Below are 12882 nucleotides of genomic sequence, written 5' to 3' on the forward strand. Positions count from 1 at the left end.
GCACCCCAGATCATCTGATTCAGAAACTCAGGAGTGGAGCCCAATAATCTGTGGCTTAACAACAGCTCTAGGTGATTCTGATAGTACTAAGGTTCTGAGGTCATGGAACTAAAGTTTTGGAGCCAGCAGAATCACTGAGGAGTAGGGGGATTGTTTAAAATCGCAGATACTACTGTACATCAAACTCAGAAATCTCTGATTTCAACAAGTTTTCTAGGTGCTTCTATGTACACTAAACCAGAAGATCCATCAGCTGATGGATGCAGGATGGAAAGGAAGCACTCTCAGCTTCTTCTGGAGGCAGCTTTGCAGTGGTGAGAGCATGGCTTTCGGGTCTTACTGTCCTGGGTGTGAATTCCAGCTCCTATACTGCCTATGATATTTGCGCCAACTCTCAGCCTCAGCTTCCTCTCATATGAAATGGTCGTGATCATACCTTGCTTACTCCACTTTGGGAGGATTTAGTAAGTGAGATATGTTTTTGGCATAGTGTCTGTTGTACTTTGATGGACATCAATCTCCTTTTAAAAAATGCTTTCTTCTTTTGAAGATGTCCTGGTCCATTCCTGTCCACAATACCTTGGTGCCTAACACTTTGCTCAGTATTTTTTTTTCCAGATAAACAAGGTCCAGCACAAAATTTGGGGGTTAGACTCTTCCATTTGAGTTATTTGATCTCTCTGTTTTACATTTTCAACATCTTTAAAATGGGAACAATATGAGCATTTACCTCCTGGACTTAGAGTGAAAATTAGCTGAGTTAATATATGTAAAACACTTTAAAAAACAAACAATGTTCTGGTGTTCTGGTTCACTATAATTCTCAACAAATGTTATTGAAAGAGAGAAATGTGCACAAATATACTTGTAAACTTCAGAAGGGGCTTAACTCTCAAATGCAAGCAACATGTGTATTAATTACATTTTCCACAAATGTTCGTTTATGATATCACAGATTCTATGTGAAGCCTTGGGAACACAGGGTCTCTGTTCTCATGGAGCACCTATTGCAACGTGACATCAGCCACATTGGCTTACAAATGAACAGTGTGCGATTACAAATGTGAGAAATGAGTGCTCATACTCCTGTGTGTCTGTAGCTCAGACAGTAAAGGGCAAGAAGATGGAATAAGGTGAGCTTAGGGAGGGCCTGGACCAAACACGGCCATCACCTGTTTTGGTCTATTTCCAGAACCAACCAAAGGCCTTTGAAGAGGTTGAGCCAGAAAATGACAGTTTGGATTTGTCTCTGATGGTACTATGAAGTTGATATTGGAGGAGGTACAGATGGGGAGCAGTTAGAAAGGTTTATTTTTTACAATAGTCTAGGTGAGAGAGTGTGGCAGCTTAGAACGAAGGTAGTAGAGGTGGAGGTGCCTAGGGTTGAGGTGTAAAATTTCTAAGCTGATTCTAAGCTGCAAAAGTCTGAGTTAAAGTGTAAAAGACCGGGCATTGTAAAGTTTCTAAATTGCAAGGCCTGGGCTAAAAAGTAAAAGACTAGGTATTGTTAAAATTCCTCTGCTACCCCTGGAACCTGTAATCTCTGTAGCTGTTAGGACAATACTTGAACTGCCCAGTAAATATTTCCATTGATTCCCTGGTTGTTTAATAGCTAAGGGCTCCAAGTAGCAAGGCACGTAAGCATCCAGGCCACAAAACCAATCAGTTTAAATGTGTACCCCGCTTAGGAGTGACCAATCACCCCTGCCCAGACTGTTCCCGCCAATGAATGTACTAATCATGTCTCAGAGTTGTTGTTCAATTTTCCCGTGCCTCATGATGATCTGTTCTGATGTATGCAAAGCCCCCCGCCCTCTCCAAAAAGTGTACTTAAGCTCTGCTTGACCTCTGCTCTGGGCTCTGGGCTGCTCTCCTTTCTTGAGTGGGCACAGAGCCCCAGCATGCTGGTTCAATAAAATTCCCCCCTGCTAATTGCATGAAGTTGGTCTCTTGTGGTCTCTTTCTCCGATGCTCCGCCGGACCCTTACAGAGGGTCTCCAGAAGAGAGGAGGTGGGCAGGACTCAGGGAAGCATTGGTGTGGGAGGTGTCCTGAACCATGACTCTTCTCTGCCTGCACTGGGAAAGGACTTGGTGGGAAGAAGATGGTGGGTGTGTGGCACCAGGCTGGTTTAGTTTGGGAGAGGTCCACTGAGAGAGGCCCAAATGAAAGTGTGGGTATCGAGCAGTTGGACAGATTGCTCAGGACTCAGTGCATAGGTCTGGGCCAGAGAAACAAATCAGGGAATCATAGGCTTATGGGTGGAAAGTACAGCCATGAAAGTGATGAGATTTGCCTGAGACAGAATACGGAGTGGGGCCTGAGGGAGCCCCTGAGCTGGATGGCCGGGGAGAAGACAGATGAGTTGCAGAAAAGGCTGAGGTGGCAGGATGGTCTGTGGAAATACCAGTTTCTGCTTTTTTTCACTTTTATTTTCCCCTTTCCTCTCATTTTTAAGCTGATAGCCTGGTTTTATCATCCCTGGCTTCAGGGATCTTGGCAGGGCCTAATGTAAAAGGATTCTGAAGTTAAGACTCTTGCAGTTCTGGGTCAATGTCCAGAAGATAAAGACAAGCTCCACAGTCAGAGGAGCTGAAGGATCTTGAACTGTGGAAAACACACCCAGGGCTCAAGTTCCCAGCCTTAGCATCTCAGGGCCTTTTGGGGGCCTTAGATACAGCAGAATTGGTGGTCCTGTGAGAATATCCTGGAGGTAACAGGAATTTATGGCCCATGATCAGAGACCTCTCCCAGTGCCCTGGTAATGAGTATGGCTTCCAGATCTTTCCCCTGCTCTAGGCTGGGATGCTCAAAACCAACAGAAGTTAAATTTCCAATCAGATCGATAGGATAGTAGCAAACAAGTCTGAGCTTCAGTGTTAAAAAACCCAGAATAATGTATGATTGTTCTTAACAGTTCTGTGATGTACCTCACTGGTACCTGAGGCAAAAAGAAAAATGTGACTCTGGGCTTTCATGGAAATAAATTCATCAGTAATATTTTCACATCTGCTTCTTTGATTACCTAGTTTTCAATTAAGATAACAGAATTTCCCAGTTTTAAATTTTCCCTTGACCAAGTAATGATCCAAATAATGTTTAATTAATTTGACGAAAAATCAGAAATTTCTTTTGGGTAAAATAAGTACATTTAAACTTAAAGTCATGTTTTAATATGCCCACTTTTCTATTTTTCAACAGCTTTCCAACCACATTGATGTTCAGGAAACAAAGTAGCCATTAAAAAAGGCATTGACACATGTATATAGAGGCATACATTTTTCCTTTTTTGCCTCAGGCTCTGAATCAGCACAGCACTAGTTTTCATTTAAAATTCTGATGTTTTGTCCAATGCAGATTTTTGCATTAATTGATTTTTTGAAATGTTGCATTAAAAAGCAATTATCTTACTCACTGAGTTTCTGGCACCCCCTTACACAAGAGACAGTTGTTTCAATCAACTCAACATGGTTCTGGTTTTATCTCTTAAACACCTAACTGTGGACCAAGAATCATTCTCACCGGCCAGAGAAAGTAGTCCAACATATAAGAAGAAATTTGGGAAAAATCTAACATTATTAAAGGAAATTTTTCCAAAAGGAAGAGAATCATAGAATGTCAGAGGTTGCTAAGAAATCAACTAAAGCCCAAACTGAAATGTGCATTTGTTGGGTGACTTACAGGTCATGGGCAGCTTCATGTGAAAAGCTTAGATGGGCAACGGGGGTGGATTGGGCTGAAATGGATTGAGGAGTGAGGTTCCAGCAGGGAAATCCAGTCTGTGGCTGTGGAAAACTCTTCTGAGAAGTTTGAGGAAGTAAGAGAGGGAGAGGGCAGTAGCCGGAGAGAGAACAGAGTATTTTTATGTGATTCAGTTGTGAGGGAGAAAGTTTGATATACAGGAGAAAAAATTAGGGTCAGAGATACTATCAGTTCCTGAGAAGATGGGATCCTAACTCTGAAAGAATAAGAGGATTGGCATTAAACAGGAGACCCAAAGGCCCAAGATGTAAGAGGATTTTTACATTTGGTAACAGGAAATGAGGAAGCTCCTTAGGAAGTCTGCCATTTTTCTCTATCGTATTGGAGAGGAAAGCCCTGGTAATGGGGAATTGAGGTTTTTCAGGCACAGGAGAAGGCTTAGGAGCTCTAGGGAGGGATCTGCAGTTGGGAGGCAGCACTCATCAAAGCTTCTCCATTATCTGGGTTAATAAAGGATGGCACTTCTCCCTGTGGAATTGTAAGCAGTTATAAGCAACACGAGGAAGCTCTGTTTTGAGAGATGGAAGACTCTAGGGTATACTGTGGGGGGGGGGACAAAAACAAAGTGTCACACATTTAGTGTAATATCTTTTGTGTAAGAGGGAAAATAAGAATATTTGGTTAGATTAACTTGGATTTACATAGAGAAACATGGAGACAATATCTAAGCAGCGAATAAAAATGGCACTATAGAACTATCTGTGTATGCACCTTTTAGTTTTAGATTTTTTGAATCGTGTGAATGTATTGATTATTAAAATTTTTAAAAATTGAGGGCTGGGAGTGCAGCTTAATTATAGAGCACTTGCCTAGCATGCATGAGGACCTGGATTCCATCCCCAGCACCAAAAAAAAAAAAAAAAAGCAGAAGGTGAAGTTCCTATATATAAATAAGTATAATGAACTCAAAGTGTCAGAATGTGTTTTTAAGCCAAGTCCAAGTTGTCAGGAACCCTGACAATATTTTTTTAAAAATATTTCTTCTTAAGTTTTAGGTGGGCACAATATCTTTATTTTACATTTATGTGGTGCTGAGGATCGAACCCAGTGTCCCGTGCGTGCTAGGCGAGCACTCTACCACTGAGCCACAACAAACCCAACCCCTGACAATATTTTTAAATGATTTCCCTGACAATGAGATCATTGCAGTTCTACATCTTTGTGGAAGGATATTGTTAGGTGCATTGGGGTCACAGGCAAAGATTTGTTATTAGTTTCATCTGGAAGCAGATGGGGTCCTCTCTTCCTGAAGGGAAGGCCCCCAAGGGCCTATCTCTGGTGCTCTTTCCTCATCTACACCCCTCTCTCCACAATCTCACTAACTTCCTTTGCTTAAACTGGTTTCTGTAATCTGTATTTTCAACCCCAATCTCTTTTCCAAATTCTAGCCTTGAAATCCCAGGGCCATGGTGTCAGTCATTGTCCCGGCAAGAAATAGGCTGCATTCCAACGGGCATCATTCCAGGGTTTATTTCCAAAGAGATGATTTACAAAGATCAGGGGATGAGGGACCCACAGGGGGGCTGGTGGCAGTCATCCCCATACTCAAGGGATAGGATGAGGGAGCACTTACCAGTAGCCAGGGGAGAGAGTGGTAAAGAGCAGGTCACCTTGAAAGAACATCGATGGTTTACCCGGGTATGAAGACAGCCCAAAGAGGCCTCATTGGGAAGAAGCCAGAGGAAAAATAAATACCAGCATCTCATCCCGTCCCTCCTTCTCATCTTCTGCTTGCAAACTCAAACAGAAGCCAGAGGGCAGGGTATGGATGCAGTCCCCCCGATCAACACCCTGGAGCAGGAGAGAGAAGGATGGAGGGCAGATCTGCAGGGGTCAACCAAATATCTGTGACAAGGGTGCCCCCCCCCCCGGTTGTCCTGTAGGTAGTTCAAACTCAACATTTCCAAAACCAATGGCATTGTCTCTCCTTCATTAACTTGATCTTTCTCCTGGGTTCCTTAGTTACCTTGGTTAATGGTGCCTCTATCTTCAGAATTGTTCCTAACTCCATTTCCCCTGTCCCAAATGTGCACACATGCACAAACATACGTTGAGATGTTCTCTTCCACTGGGTTGTAAACTCCCGGAGATAGGGCTCATGAGCCTGGACCAGGCAAAATGTCTCATAAATAATAAAATATAACATTTGTGGGCACTTGCCCTATCAGTCACTGTGTAGAGTACTTCATTTGGATGGTCTCATATCATTTCTCAACACCTCTAGGAAGTAAGTATATTTCCCCCCATTTTACAGAGTAGTAAACTAAGGCCAAGAGAGGTCAAATAACTAGCCCAATGTCTCATTTTTCAAAAGGGAACATCTGATGTGAGAACTCACCCTCAAGCAACATGACCCCCTCTGTATCTCTCCTGTTCAGAGTTTAATGAACCACCTATAGTTTGGTACAGTGCCTTAATTATAAAAAAAAAAAGGGGGGGGATGAAATGTTGATCAAGCAATATTTAGTCATCCCTCAGTATCCTTAGGGGATACTGGAACCCCAGGACCTTCAGGTCCCTTGTATGAAATGGCATAGTATTTGCATGTAATTTATCCACATTTTTCCATATACTTGAAGTCATTCTAGATTGCTTGTAATGCCTAACAGAACGTAATGCTGTGTAAGTTGTTATCCTGTATTATTTAGGAAACATTGACGGGGGGGGGGAAACGTCTGATGCAATTTATTTTTTGAAGATTTTTGATCTCTGGGTGCAAAACCCATGATGAGTCCGGAGTGCCTCTGCCATTCAGAGAAAGCGAGGACCGGAGCTAGGGCTTGAACTTGTTGAATTTTAATGGACAGAATAAGGAGAGGGGCCAGGCCAGGCGGGAAGGCCAAGGAACAGTTAGGAGGGATCATAGTTTTGTGGGCTTGTGTAGAGACAGTCTTGACCAAATCAAAGAATAATATTCAGAACCAAGGGGGTAAGGCTGAGGAGGGTGGAGGGAAATTCAGATGATGGAAGACCTGTAAGTCAGTGGAGGCATCTGGCCTCCCTGTAGAAGAGAATGAAAGTGATGTTTTGAGATTCCTTTGCCATCACTGAAGTATGTAGGATGGATTGGAAATGGAGGGCCCGAGTACTGCCAGAGAGACCAGCTGGGAAGCTGCTCTAATGGCCCATGAACAAATCAGCAAAGGTCTGCATTAGAGTGAGACAATGACAATGAGGAATTTACATCACAGAGAAAAAGTGCTTCCCAGCAAATTCACCCACAGCACTTATAGACCGATTGCCATGGAGATGAAAGAGGCTTGGACTTCAGTTAAAATGTCTTCCATTTCTAGCATTTGCAGATGGTCTTGTCATTGACCAAGAAACTGGAGTTGGATGGGAGGGAAAGGAGAAAAGAAGCTCAATTTTAGATAGATTGCATTTGGCATGAGGTCCGGGTTGACTTGTTAATCACTTAGTTTTGTCAGTTTAGAGATGTAGGTTTACTGCACTAAAAGGGGCAAGAGTTATGGGTCTTCTATGAGCCTTTTATTCCCTCGTTGTGGTTTTCAGAACTTACCTTATAAGAAACTTTTGTTTCCTGACTTTTTTGCCTTTGTAGTTTTTCTATTAATTTTCAGTACACTTCTAGCCTCTGAACACATCCCACCCTGCTGGGATGTGTGAGCTAGGGTGGGGAGCGGGCTAGTGTTCTGGGTACCATAACACGCCAGGGTACTGAAGCCCTGTGATTCAGGACCAACATACTGTGCCTTTAATTGATAATATTTTCTGCTTCACAGTAGCTGAGCTGAATTGCTCAGACTTGGAGGAGTAAATGAAACAAGTGTTTTATGGAACATCAGGCAAACCATTTAAATCTATAACTACTATGCTTATGTTTCCTGCTTCCTTATCTACAGTGGAATGTAAGTGGTATCTGTGAACCACACAGTCATTTCCTTTTATGTTTGCAAGCAACACTGCAAGAGATACTGTATCCTTGCTCTGGCTCACAGGAGACTTAAATGGCTGAGTTGACAAACAGGAAAGCTAAATCATTCATAAGGATGTAAATGACCAGATTTTTACCACCACCACTATCTCCCTAATGCTAGAATATAACAAGAGTTCATAGAAATCATAAATATGGCTCTTTTGTTCATAGAGACGGAAAGATTAATCTCTTATTTTTTTTAACTAGATAGAGCAAGTACCTCTCTTTCTTGCTTGTCAGATTTGCCACCCCTAAAATATGTAAATGATCCAAAAATTTAGAAAACCTTAAAAATTGGGATTATGGGAAACAGTGCCCCTAAAGTTTGGCTGTGAAAATATTGCACAGTATTTATAGTGTACTGCAAAATTTCAACTAACAACAAAGACTGTTTAGGCAGATATCTGCAAGATATGTTATTTAGAATAGAGCAGCAGGATAAATAAAGAACTTAAAAGGTGGCAGGAAAAGTTTTCACTAATGTGTCATAAAAGCAGGTAAAGAGGAAGGAACCGCAGTCCGACAAATTTATACAATAAAATAGCATTTATTTTCCTGAAATATGGTCCAGTAACACCTTTGTAAATCACCTCAATCTGGGACTCGGTTGTTTCTCGGTCAGTTGTGGTTTCTGCAGGAAACTTGCTCAAACAAGTAGGGTCTGTTGTCCTGGGATTAGCATGGGTACCCACTTTCTCCCTCAAAAGTGTCTGGATTTAGTTGACATAGAGTTATCTATACACATTTCTAAAAGAGCTTAGAGCTTTTATCAATTTTGTTTCATCTAAAATTATTTTATGTATTATTTGCCTCTTACGTGCCGGGAATGATTGATTGAGATACAAAGATAAAGGTATTGTCCCTGCCCACATGGAGCTTACATATCATATTATGGGAAAAGTACCCCTATAAACAGAGCAGTACCCAGAGTACCCAGAGCACTTAGTTCTTTCTCAAGTAATAACCATATATAACCAAATAATTGTCAAGTGAACATGTTGTTATTTAGTTTAGCCATAACAGTATAATGGCAATAGTGGGCATCTGTGTTCTTGCTTTTTAACATGAAGGGCTTTGATCTTTCATTCACTCTTCCTCTTCTTTCTTTCTTTCTTTCTTTTTTCTTTTTTTCCAGTGCTAGGGATCCAAGCTAGAGCCTCATGCCTGCTATGGCTGAGGTATACACCCTACCCCTGGTATTTTTACTCTTAAACAGAGTAATTTCTCTCCAGCTGTGGTTCTGAGATCCGGGATTTTTCTATTTGCTCAGGGAGGGAATAAAAGCCATAACTGAGAAGGTGCCAGATTGCCTCCACTGAAATTCTGGCTTCTCATGTCATAGTTGAGTGGTCCTTGGCTCTTTCCATATTCACCCTTTATCCCTCAGTGCCCTTATCTATAAAAATGAAGGCAATCGGTGTCTGCTTCAGAGGGTTTTGTCAAGATTAGAAGAGTCAGCATATGTCAGGGATTGCAGAATGGTGCCTGGCATGGGGTAAGCACCCCTCATGCTTTAGTTTTCATTATTACTTAAACATATATATATATATGTACATTCACTTATCTTACCTGGGGCTACTGTTACAAAATACCATAAACTGGGTGGCTTCAACAAATATTTTTTTCTCACAGTTCTGGAGATTGAAGTCCAAGATCAGGGTACCAACAAGGTCAGGTTCTTTCTTGGTGAGGGCCATCTTCCTGACTTATACCTGCTGGATCCTCGGATGGGGGAAAGAGAGAGCTCTCTAGAATCTCTTTTAAAAGGGCACAAATCCTGTTCATGAGGGCTTCACCCTCATGAGCTAATTACCTCCCCAAAGCACCACTTCCTGATATCATCACACTAGGAATTAGGTTGTGACACATGAATGGGGCACAAACATTCATTCCATAACACATATGTTATGTCTGTTCAAGCCCATTATGCTATTGTTCCTCAACCCAATCTAACCCCCAAATTAGAGCCCCCGGAGGGTATGTCCTTAAGGGAATATACACTGCCATTTCCCGCCATACTCTGATAGAAAATCGCTGTGATGAATGGACTTTTAGTATTCCTTCCTTATGATGGGGAGGAAAAGGTAAACATTGCCTTAAAAGGTAATGAATCTTTGCTACCGTGGTGTGAATGGAGCAATGGTATTTTATCTGTTGAGGCTAAATTGGGGATGAAAACTACTGTCAGCCGAAAGGAGATGGTAGAAGTTATTTACCATTTTGTTAAGATTTATAAAAAAGAAGGGAGGATGCAGCTGAGTGTGGTGGTGCACGCCTGTAATCCCAGAGGCTCTAAGGCTAATGCAGGAGGATAACAAGTTCAAGGCCAGCCTCAGCAACTTAGCAAGACCCTGCACAACTCAGTGAGACCCTGTCTCTAAGCAAAATACAAAAAAAAAGGGTTGGGGATGTGGCTCAGTGGTTAAGCCCTGTGAGTTTAATCCCTTGTAATAAATAAATAAATAAGAAAGGAGTGAGGGTGCTCGTGTCAAAGATGTTAAATTCTGTTCTGTAAGAGGTGGCATGAAGTTTTTATGTACAAGAGTCCAAAGAAGCTGGATATTTCCTAGATGGAAGAAAGCCACTCAGGAGAAGGATTACCTCAGGGGCACATTATTTATGTATTCATTTATTTTAGTTGAAGTTGGACACAATACCATTATCTATTTATCATGGTGCTGAGGCTCAAACCCAGGGCCTTGCATGTGCGAGGCGAGTGCCCTACTGTTGAGCCATAACCCCAGCCCAGGGGGGTGGGGGGGGGCGGGGGGGGCACATTTTTTAATGCTGTGAAAAAAATCTGTTTGAAAATCCGATTCATTTTTGTATGTTTACCTATTCTTATTTATTTGATTCTTTTAAAAATTATTTTCTCACAACTCTCAGAAGGGTAACACCCCAAGATTGTCCAGAGATCATCTCTGTAGAAAATCGCTGTTAGCTTATACCTTGGTTTTTAAAAAAACAATTTTAAACCCACTGAAATGAAACAGAGCACCTTGAACGATGGGCTGATTCCAGGCCTGTGGCAGGAAATTAAGAGGAGCCTGGTACATCTTGCTGTGCTGGAGAGAAGGAAAACTATCAAGGATGAATAAGTCAGGTCAGAAAGACACAGGAGCCAACATGGGCAAGACATTGGGAAAAGAATGAAAAACAAGCAAAAAAAAAGAGGTGGAGAAAATATGACAAAAATCTTGATAAATTGTTTAATCTGAGTGACAGGTGGGTGGGGTTCATATTACTGTTTTCTCTCATATTCGTTTGAAATTTTTCATTGTAGAATAAATACTTACATAATTTAGTAATGCAAGGCAACACAAATTCATACATTCTCTATAAAACTAGACAACACAGATAAATAAAGACGCAAAGCGATAATAATTCTACCCTACAGAGATAATCACTCAACTACTGTCAACAACCTGTAATAAATACTTCCCTGACATTCTTTCCTGCTTAGCTTTTGTTTAAAAAATCTCTCTTCTCCTTCCATTTTTCCTACCTTCCATGGCCTAAAAGCACCACTTTGATTATATTGCTATAGTGTTCTATAATCCTCTAGGGCTTTCCATAATTACCAAATAGCATCTGGGCTCCTTCCAACATTCTTTTCATAATTCCTTCTACTACCTTCTGTCTCCGTGGACTCCTCTGCTCCAGCCACACTGGATAGCCTAAGATTCAATCCAGATTGATTTCTGCAGAAATGCCATAATTTTTAATCTGAATGAACACCCAAGACCTGAAAAATAATATGTTTGGGGATTTCAAAGTTTAGAATTCTAGATACAACTAGCAACTTGTCCCAGCACAGAGCCTAATTTTTGTGAAAAGGCCAAACTGTTATATAAGCATTTTGCAGAGGTCGGTGAAAAGAAATCCAAGAGAATGCATTTCTGCCTGCAAGGGATGACTTGGAAACTAAAATGGGGTGGGAGAATCTTCCTCCACAGGTCACGATGCTCCTGCAAATATTTGTTTCTGCTCTGCTGCTCATGGAAGCAGCAGTAGTGTGTCCCTTGTTCAGCTCAGCACAGGGAGCATGAGGCTCTCCTTAGGTATGGGTATCACAGTCCTCCAAGTCGGAAATTTTGGCCCCTTGAGTGACATGTCCCCTGCTTACTGCGCAGGATTCACTACTTTTGCAACTGTGAAAGGTTGTAATTTTGTTTGTAAAAAGTGTAACTCCAGTGTTGTTTCTAAACTTCAGCCACTCTATGCCAGTTACCTTGATGATTAGATACTTCTACAACTGGAAAGAATCTTTCTTGTGAGAGGTGAATATTTTCTTTTGGTATTCTTACCATACCTCTAAAAATGAGCCAATCCGACACTGATACATTCAAAACTGAATTCCTAGTCATTTCTCAGGTCTCATGGCCTATGTGTTTTGGGTGCTGCTATATGAGTATTCTATAAGACTTTGTTTAGATTCACTCTATTTGTTTATTTATTGGCCAGGGACTAAACCCAAGGGTGCTTTACTACTGAGCTACAATCATAGCCCTTTTTATTTTTTATTTTGAGACAGAGTCTTGCTGAGTTGCTGAGGCTGGCTTTGAACTTGCAATCCTCCTTCTCAGCCTTCCCAGCTGTTGGGATTACAGGCATGTGCCACTGCACCTGGCTAGATTCACTTTAAAACAATTTCCTTTCAGTACAGATTATCCCCCTTAATGTGGGCCATAAACTCCTTTTCAAGCCACCCCAAATCTACAAATTTGCAGAACCCCAAGTCTCTTCAGAAGCCTACGTTGATGCGATTTCTGCTGATAGGTCTTGCCTAGCAATTCTAACTTCTCCATCTCTAGCTTCAGCTAGGTGGCATGCTGCTTTGGTGTGATAGTGTTTTCTCATCCATGTTGATTTACCCTTCATCTCCTCTAAAGTTGATAAGCATTAAGTAAACTTTAATTTCTTATCACTACAGACTACCTTCAAGAATCAGAAAATTCCCTATCCTGAGCATCTCATGCCCCAAGTAGTCTGACTTTTAAAGGTTAATCTGAGTTGAAAATATTGAACTGGTGCTTAGATGATATTCAGGGCTGGTGGAGTAGATGTGGGAGTTGTGTTTATTCAGCTTTACTAGGGGGAAGGCTCTGGGCAAGGCGATGTGGGGCATGTGGACCTGGAGGTCTCAAGTGCTTTCTTTTTGCTCTCCACCTGCTCCTCCCCAAG

Source organism: Ictidomys tridecemlineatus, chromosome 11 (genome assembly GCF_052094955.1).
Source record: "Ictidomys tridecemlineatus isolate mIctTri1 chromosome 11, mIctTri1.hap1, whole genome shotgun sequence".
NCBI lineage: Eukaryota > Metazoa > Chordata > Mammalia > Rodentia > Sciuridae > Ictidomys > Ictidomys tridecemlineatus.